The 10,000-nt window shown below is 39.9% G+C and overlaps 2 non-coding genes and 1 pseudogene across 2 annotated transcripts; all 3 read left to right on the top strand.

The window, feature by feature from the left end:
* The first annotated feature begins 4,021 nt into the window (after positions 1–4,021).
* LOC135267525 (small subunit ribosomal RNA) lies at positions 4,022–5,944 on the top strand. The gene has a single exon (XR_010335943.1). It is a non-coding gene; the product is annotated as a small subunit ribosomal RNA (ribosomal RNA).
* A 2,391-nt stretch (positions 5,945–8,335) lies between these two features.
* Positions 8,336–8,492, top strand: LOC135267523 (5.8S ribosomal RNA). Its single transcript, XR_010335941.1, has one exon. It is a non-coding gene; the product is annotated as a 5.8S ribosomal RNA (ribosomal RNA).
* A 476-nt stretch (positions 8,493–8,968) lies between these two features.
* LOC135267537 (large subunit ribosomal RNA) overlaps positions 8,969–10,000 on the top strand; it is a 10,809-nt pseudogene continuing 9,777 nt past the window's right edge.

The following is a 10,000-nucleotide window of genomic DNA, read 5'->3' as shown; positions in this document are numbered from 1 at the left end:
TTGCCTATATTCAAGAAGTACTACATTTGTTTAAATATTGTATTACTGTTACGAAGTACGACGTTTAAATATTATGAATTATTTTTAGTTTTATATAAAATCATAGCTATTTTTGTAAATTAATAATGCAACCCGCAATACACCAAATGTGTATTAATATTGCCTAACTTGTACGAAGTACAACGTTCATTTAAGTGCATTAAGTATGGTGCTCTGTGTGATGAAATACGACGTTCATGTGACCATAAAGTAACAAACGAAGTACGGCGCTCACAAATGCAGCACTCAAAATTATTGTTTCATTGCACGACGTTTGCTTTGTTTCTGACTGCGACGAAATGCAGCGTTCATTTGACTTTGTACATAGTACAGACGAAGTACGACGTTTGCGAAGTACGGCACTCAAAATCGTGATTTTCATGTACGACGTTTATTTGCACGTCCTGCCGACTGCGACGGAGTACAGCGTTCAATTGACTTTGTACATAGTACAGACGAAGTACGACGTTTGCGAAGTACGGCACTCAAAATCGTGATTTTCATGTACGACGCTTATTTGCACGTGCTGTCGACTGCGACGAAGTTAAGCGTTCATTTGACTTTGTACATAGTACAGACGAAGTACGACGTTTTCGAAGTACGGCACTCAAAATCGTGATTTTCTTGTACGACGTTTATTTGCACGTGCTGCCGACTGCGACGGAGTACAGCGTTCAATTGACTTTGTGCATAGTACAGACGAAGTACGACGTTTGCGAAGTACGGCACTCAAAATCATGATTTTCTTGTAAGACGTTTATTTGCAGTTGCTTCCGACTGCGACGAAGTACAGCGTTCAATTGACTTTGTACATAGTACAGACGAAGTACGACGTTTGCGAAGTACGGCACTCAAAATCATGATTTTCTTGTAAGACGTTTATTTGCAGTTGCTTCCGACTGCGACGAAGTACAGCGTTCAATTGACTTTGTACATAGTACAGACGAAGTACGACGTTTGCGAAGTACGGCACTCAAAATCATGATTTTCTTGTAAGACGTTTATTTGCAGTTGCTTCCGACTGCGACGAAGTACAGCGTTCAATTGACTTTGTACATAGTACAGACGAAGTACGACGTTTGCGAAGTACGGCACTCAAAATCATGATTTTCTTGTACGACGTTTATTTGCACTTGCTGTCGACTGCGACGAAGTTTAGCGTTCATTTGACTTTGTACATAGTACAAACGAAGTACGACGTTTGCGAAGTACGGCACTCAAAATCATGATTTTCTTGTACGACGTTTATTTGCACTTGCTGTCGACTGCGACGAAGTTTAGCGTTCATTTGACTTTGTACATAGTACAGACGAAGTACGACGTTAGCGAAGTACGGCACTCAAAATCGTGATTTTCTTGTACGACGTTTATTTGCACGCGCTGTCGACTGCGACGAGGTTTAGCGTTCACTTGACTTTGTACATAGTATAGACGAAGTACGACGTTTGCGAAGTACGGCACTCAAAATCGTGATTTTCTTGTACGACGTTTATTCGCACGTGCTGCCGACTGCGACGAAATGCAGCGTTCATAGTACAAACGAAGTACGACGTTCACAAAGTGATGAAGTAAAACGTAAACAATAAATAATAATAATGCAACCCACAATACACTAATTATGTATTAAAATTGCATAACCTACACGAAGTACGACGTTCAAGAATACTAAAGAATTTTATTTGTGTTGTATATAATGAAAAAACAGCAAATTTTTTTGCAAATTACGTATCTGTAAATAAATGTAAACATTTAGCAACTAATCAAAATTGTTTTTTTTGCCTAGATATTAAAGTAAAACAAAAAAATACATTAAATTTATAAAATGCAACCCGCAGCACACTAGATGTGCATTAATATTGCATAACCTTCACGAAGTACGACGTCCAAAAATATTAATTTTTTTTTATATTGAGGTTAAAAGTGAGAAAACATAAATTAATAATAATGCAACCTGCAATACACTTAATATGTACTGATCTTGCATAACCTTCACGAAGTACTACGTTCAAATATAAATTAATATTATTGTGACCCGCAATACACTAAATTTGTATCAATATTGCATAACCTACACGAAGTACGACGTTCAAGAATATTAAAGAATTTTATTTGTGTTGTATATAATAAAAAAACAGCAAATTTTTTTGCAAATTACGTATCTGTAAATAAATGTAAACATTCAGCAACTAATCAAAAGTGTTTTTTTGCCTAGACATTAAAGTAAATCATAAGAATACATTAAATTTATAAAATGCAACCCGCAGCACAACAGATGTGCATCAATATTGCATAACTGTTACGAAGTACGACGTCCAAAAATATTAAATTTTTTTTTTATATGAAGGTAAAAAGTGAGAAAACATAAATTAATAATAATGCAACCTGCAATACACTTAATGTGTACTGATGTTGCATAACCTTCACGAAGTACTACGTTCAAATATAAATTAATATTATTGCGACCCGCAATACACTAAATTTGTATCAATATTGCATAACTTACACGAAGTACGACGTTTGAAAATATTAAATGTTTTATTTGTAGTTTGCATATAATAAAAAAAAAACAAATTTTTATGTAAATTACGTATCTATAAATAAACGTACACATTTAACAATTAAATAAACATAGTATTTTGGCCTAGATATTAAATTAAAACATAAAAATGCATAATATTTATTAAAATGCAACTTGCAATACACCAAATGTGTATTAATATTGCATAACCTTTACGAAGTACGACGTTCACGAAGTACGTCGTTTACGAAGTGCGACGTTTACGAAGTACGTCGTTTACGAAGTGCGACGTTCACGAAGTACGTCGTTTCCGAAGTGCGACGTTCGCGAAGTACGACGTCTACACATTAGGGCACTCAAAATTATTGTTACGTTGTACGACATTCAGACGTTCCAACTGCGACTAACTACAGCATTCATTTGACTTTGCACATACGACGAACGAAGTACGACGTTTACGAAGTACGGCGCTTAAAATAATTTTGTTTTTATTAATTAATTATTTTTTTTAAAACAAACGTTTTTATAATTAAATTTTATAATGGTTTAAATATAAAATATGACTTTTTAATATTATCAATATTTAAAATATTTTCTCCCTTTTGTGTGTATGCCTTATAGTTATAGAGCTGTGCGCTTCGGTAGACGTCGCCTGTGGAGCTATGTCAGTGGAGCGGTGCGCACATCCAATACCGAGCGGCTGCCTCGATCGGTGTCGCGCTGGTATACATATGGTAGTGGTGTGTGTCGATGCGTTGAGTGAGGCGATATGAACGGTGTAACGGTTTAGTCGAAGTTTATCATAAATGACGACGACAAAACGACCGATTATGTATACGTTCTGCATTTGCTTCCAATTTATCGACGTTTATCGCACATTTCCGCTATCGAATTCGAATAGGGCTTTGCTTGCGAGATTGCTTTATTTTGTGATTTTGTGGCTCGCCCAGTTCCCCACAGCGAGATTGCGGATGCGGCAAAACGTATTCTCTTACGTTGGCGGTCCTTATGCAATCAAACTTTGTTGAACTAACAAATGTTTGTGATTTAAACAAACAAAAATAATAAATGCGTCAACTCTCTAATATCCGAGCGAGAATATTTATATAATATTCGTAACGTTTATGGATTCGAAAGAATTTCATAAATTCACGTCGCATTCAATCTTGCGAAGAGTGAAGAGAATGTTTGAACTTTTAAATCGGCAAAGGTAAAAAATAATATTATAAATATTATTATTATGCCTTTATTGACCGATATATGTGTTGTGGTGTTTAACGACTACGACGACGATGATGACGATACATTTATCTCTATATCGTACGAAGAAAAGAAGAAACAGCGTGGCGTTACTTTCTTATATGTTAGATTGTTTCGCACAAACGCGCATATTCTTCATCTTTATAAACGATGATGATGAGTATTTTATTCTCTCGTCTGTCTCAAAAAACACAAAAACACAGTTCCCTGGTTGATCCTGCCAGTAGTCATATGCTTGTCTCAAAGATTAAGCCATGCATGTCTCAGTACAAGCCAAATTAAGGTGAAACCGCGAAAGGCTCATTAAATCAGTTATGGTTCCTTAGATCGTACCTACATTTACTTGGATAACTGTGGTAATTCTAGAGCTAATACATGCAAACAGAGCTCCGACCGGAGACGGAAGGAGCGCTTTTATTAGATCAAAACCAATCGGTGGCGGTTTCGCCGTCATCGTACAACTTGGTGAATCTGAATAACTTTACGCTGATCGCACGGTCTCGCACCGGCGACGCATCTTTCAAATGTCTGCCTTATCAACTGTCGATGGTAGGTTCTGCGCCTACCATGGTTGTAACGGGTAACGGGGAATCAGGGTTCGATTCCGGAGAGGGAGCCTGAGAAACGGCTACCACATCCAAGGAAGGCAGCAGGCGCGCAAATTACCCACTCCCGGCACGGGGAGGTAGTGACGAAAAATAACGATACGGGACTCATCCGAGGCCCCGTAATCGGAATGAGTACACTCTAAACCCTTTAACGAGGATCAATTGGAGGGCAAGTCTGGTGCCAGCAGCCGCGGTAATTCCAGCTCCAATAGCGTATATTAAAGTTGTTGCGGTTAAAAAGCTCGTAGTCGAATTTGTGTCCCGCGCCGCCGGTTCATCGTTCGCGGTGTTAACTGGCGTTTCGCGGGACGTCCTGCCGGTGGGCTTAGCTCGAGAGGGCGGCCCAACTCAATCCCGCCGCGGTGCTCTTCATTGAGTGTCGAGGTGGGCCGGCACGTTTACTTTGAACAAATTAGAGTGCTTAAAGCAGGCTAAAACTTCGCCTGAATACTGTGTGCATGGAATAATGGAATAGGACCTCGGTTCTATTTTGTTGGTTTTCGGAACCCCGAGGTAATGATTAATAGGAACGGATGGGGGCATTCGTATTGCGACGTTAGAGGTGAAATTCTTGGATCGTCGCAAGACGGACAGAAGCGAAAGCATTTGCCAAAAACGCTTTCATTGATCAAGAACGAAAGTTAGAGGTTCGAAGGCGATCAGATACCGCCCTAGTTCTAACCATAAACGATGCCAGCTAGCGATCCGCCGACGTTCCTCCGATGACTCGGCGGGCAGCTTCCGGGAAACCAAAGCTTTTGGGTTCCGGGGGAAGTATGGTTGCAAAGCTGAAACTTAAAGGAATTGACGGAAGGGCACCACCAGGAGTGGAGCCTGCGGCTTAATTTGACTCAACACGGGAAACCTCACCAGGCCCGGACACCGGAAGGATTGACAGATTGAGAGCTCTTTCTTGATTCGGTGGGTGGTGGTGCATGGCCGTTCTTAGTTGGTGGAGCGATTTGTCTGGTTAATTCCGATAACGAACGAGACTCTAGCCTGCTAAATAGGCGTATTTCGACATCCCAAATGCCGGCTGGAGCCGGGTTCGCCCGGTCTCTATGTGCGGTTTTTACTGTCGGCGTACAAACAATTCTTCTTAGAGGGACAGGCGGCTTCTAGCCGCACGAGATTGAGCAATAACAGGTCTGTGATGCCCTTAGATGTTCTGGGCCGCACGCGCGCTACACTGAAGGAATCAGCGTGTCCTCCCTGACCGAGCGGTCCGGGTAACCCGCTGAACCTCCTTCGTGCTAGGGATTGGGGCTTGCAATTGTTCCCCATGAACGAGGAATTCCCAGTAAGCGCGAGTCATAAGCTCGCGTTGATTACGTCCCTGCCCTTTGTACACACCGCCCGTCGCTACTACCGATTGAATGATTTAGTGAGGTCTTCGGACCGGTGCGCGGTGGCGTTTCGACGTTGCCGATGTTGCTGGGAAGATGACCAAACTTGATCATTTAGAGGAAGTAAAAGTCGTAACAAGGTTTCCGTAGGTGAACCTGCGGAAGGATCATTAACGTGTTAATGTTGTTGTTTAGTTGTCACACATACACACACATTTTGTCTGTGCTGATCAACAAAAAACACACATACATACACTATTCGTATGATGATCAATTCTCATACAAAATTCTTTATTATGCGTCGAACGGAAAAGCAACAACGGGTCGTCTTGCATTAAGCGGATCTGTTGTTACGTTTTTCGATTTATTTTATAAATCGATTGTAAACGTGCCGTAAACGACGTTTTCAAAGAATTTTTTCGAACATTAACACGAATCAATATTGTCGAAAGATGGTTATGTGCTAACGTTTTATTATTGCTTTCGCAGTGCCGGTCTTAGCGTATTTCCATCATCGTATTCGCTTCGAAAAAAAGTACTAATACACAGTGGTGGTGTATAATTAATGTGCAAGAGATGTTGTTGTTGTAGTATTTGTATATGGTTGGAGTTATTTATAATAACAAACAAGAATGAATGAATGAATAATAATGGTGTCTGCCAATACGATCGTACTTTATGTACACGACTAAAACTTTATACATACAAACCATAATAATAAATGAACTCGAAACAACCAACAACAAAATTAATACGCTACTGTACATACAAATACACATTTATACATACCATCATTTTACTTAACCGATGGTGAGTGATGTTTGAAAAATAAACGCTTAGGCTTACGGTTTTGTAAGCCAGTCTTTGCGTATTTTCTTCATCGTATTCGCTTCGGAAAAAAGAAAATAAAGATGGTGTATAATTAATGTGTAAAAGAGATGTTGTAGTTGTAATTTAATTTGTAAATGGTTGGAGTTTATTAATAAATAAAAGGGGCTGTCTATTCGTCTGTACTTTATGTACAAGACTAAAACTTTATACATACAAACCATAATAATAAATAAACTCGAAACAACCAACAACAAAATTAATACGCTACTGTACATACAAATACACATTTATACATACCATCATTTTACTTAACCGATGGTGAGTGATGTTTGAAAAATAAACGCTTAGGCTTACGGTTTTGTAAGCCAGTCTTTGCGTATTTTCTTCATCGTATTCGCTTCGGAAAAAAGAAAATAAAGATGGTGTATAATTAATGTGTAAAAGAGATGTTGTAGTTGTAATTTAATTTGTAAATGGTTGGAGTTTATTAATAAATAAAAGGGGCTGTCTATTCGTCTGTACTTTATGTACAAGACTAAAACTTTATACATACAAACCATAATAATAAATAAACTCGAAACAACCAACAACAAAATTAATACGCTACTGTACATACAAATACACATTTATACATACCATCATTTTACTTAACCGATGGTGAGTGATGTTTGAAAAATAAACGCTTAGGCTTACGGTTTTGTAAGCCAGTCTTTGCGTATTTTCTTCATCGTATTCGCTTCGGAAAAAAGAAAATAAAGATGGTGTATAATTAATGTGTAAAAGAGATGTTGTAGTTGTAATTTAATTTGTAAATGGTTGGAGTTTATTAATAAATAAAAGGGGCTGTCTATTCGTCTGTACTTTATGTACAAGACTACAAAAACGTTTTATAACAATAAAAAGCTCGAAACAACCAATAACAAAATATACTACTACTATACTACTATACATACAAACGCACATTTATAAATACATAAAATCAATTTACTTTATCGATAGTGAGTGATGTTTGGAAAAAAACGCTTAGGCTTACGGTTTTCGGGTACCTGGGTTCCGCATGCGTCGAAGTAATAATTTACTTTAACGACGCGACGAACCGTAGGAATCTAAATAAAAAAGTTTATTAACTTTTTTAGATTCTGTGGGTTTTAAATGATATACGCCCGACTGACGAAGGAACGTTTTGCACTGCCTGTGCTTTTCTTTTGATTCGTTTTTATGTCGACGGACGTTCTTAGAATGCCCACCAAACGACGTATCACACAAAACACCCTACAATTGTATTGTTTGGTAAATATTGTTGTGATTAAGTTTGTAGCTGTGGCGTTTGTTTGAAGAAAACGTCTGGTTTTTCGACATATTTTCTATTTAATAAATATACATAATGCTTATCGCAAAAGGAGCAGAGTTTTATAGACAAAGTTGATAGAGAAAAAAAACCTAATAGATATATATACGTATTTATAAAACGTTAATATCATCGGGTTATTCTTTATGTAAACTTAAACTATAACTGCATACTCTTTTCGATAAGTAGAAACAAATGCCACTTTAATTAAATAAAATATTATAAAATATAACGCCGAACGTTTCTTTCGATTGGTCCGTTTCTCACATATACATCACAATTGTAATAACCTTAAGTAGTTATTTTTGTTGTTGTGTGATGATGAAACGATTTCGATGTGGAACGGTGCGTTATGTAATAATATTTTAAATTTGTTTGAAAAGATTACCCTGAACGGTGGATCACTTGGCTCGTGGGTCGATGAAGAACGCAGCTAATTGCGCGTCAACTTGTGAACTGCAGGACACATGAACATCGACATTTCGAACGCACATTGCGGTCCTCGGATATACTGTTCCCGGACCACTCCTGGCTGAGGGTCGTGTCAATTTCAAAGACTGCTCGGTTTTTGTCTTAAACACAGCGCACAATGTTGTGTAGACAATTACGTCGGAGCGTGTTGGGTGCAAATATGACGCGTTACTATAATTGTTAATTGATTGTCGGTTGTCATAATAAAATATTATGCAACGTAGACAACAATAAAAACAATATAAAAAATAACGCGGCATCCTAAAACGCAATAGCGGCTGACATTCTTATTAGTTTGTTGGTACAAGTTGGTTTAGACGTAGCACGTCCGATATTAAAAAGCAGCCACAACGCTTAAATTTCGAACGAAGCGATCGTCGTGTCCGAGACGTTAAAGTTGTTTATATGCATATTTTATGCACTATAATTAACAACAACAACATTCTCGCAACGACGTCAGATCGATGTTTGAAATTGTTTGGAGGCAGCCATATAAACGGAATACGTGTAATTATCGTCTGACAAAATAAAGGCAAATTTATATTTGCGACCTCAGAGCAGGTGAGACTACCCGCTGAATTTAAGCATATTATTAAGCGGAGGAAAAGAAACTAACTAGGATTTCCTTAGTAGCGGCGAGCGAACAGGAAAAAGCCCAGCACTGAATCCCGCGGCCGAAACCGGACGCCGGGAAATGTGGTGTTAGGGAGGATCCGTCATCCCGAGATTGTGCGACGCGTCCAAGTCCATCTTGAACGGGGCCACAGCCCATAGAGGGTGCCAGGCCCGTAGTGACCGTTGCCGATAACGGGAGGATCTCTCCTCAGAGTCGGGTTGCTTGAGAGTGCAGCCCTAAGTGGGTGGTAAACTCCATCTAAGGCTAAATATGACCACGAGACCGATAGCGAACAAGTACCGTGAGGGAAAGTTGAAAAGAACTTTGAAGAGAGAGTTCAATAGTACGTGAAACCGTTCAGGGGTAAACCTGAGAAACCCGAAAGGTCGAAAGGGGAGATTCAGCGTGACTCGATAGCGGCGCTAAATGATCGTGCGACGAACGGCGTACGCGTCGTTCGCGCCTTTTGTTTATGCGAACCGAAGTCGAACGCGTGCACTTCTCCCCCAGTAGGACGTCGCGATCCTTTGGGTGTCGATCTAAGGCCCGCGGTGGAGCCCGTTCGAACGGTTCGCCGTTTCGGACGAACCCGCGGTGTTTCCCGGTCGACTCGCTCGAAGGTATGCATATGGCGCCGGGCCGCTACACAGTTAGCGTCCGACCATTGGCAAGCGCGTTCGTTTATGACGGTAATCGCACCTGGTGTCGGTTCTGTCTACGAATGGCTGTTCGCCAATGAGTTCTCGGACAGACTCGGTTGAAACGCCGATCTGCGACGCTATAGCTTTGGGTACTTTCAGGACCCGTCTTGAAACACGGACCAAGGAGTCTAGCATGTGCGCGAGTCATTGGGACATGACTAAACCTAAAGGCGCAATGAAAGTGAAAGTTCGTCTTGCACGGACTAAGGGAAGATGGGCGGCCGTTACGGCTGTCGCCCCGCACTCCCGGGGCGTCTCATTC

This window comes from Tribolium castaneum, unplaced genomic scaffold, assembly GCF_031307605.1.
Source record: "Tribolium castaneum strain GA2 unplaced genomic scaffold, icTriCast1.1 ptg000049l, whole genome shotgun sequence".
Lineage (NCBI taxonomy): Eukaryota > Metazoa > Arthropoda > Insecta > Coleoptera > Tenebrionidae > Tribolium > Tribolium castaneum.
Note: the sequence above shows the minus strand (reverse complement) of the source record. Positions and strands in the feature narration are given on the sequence as shown.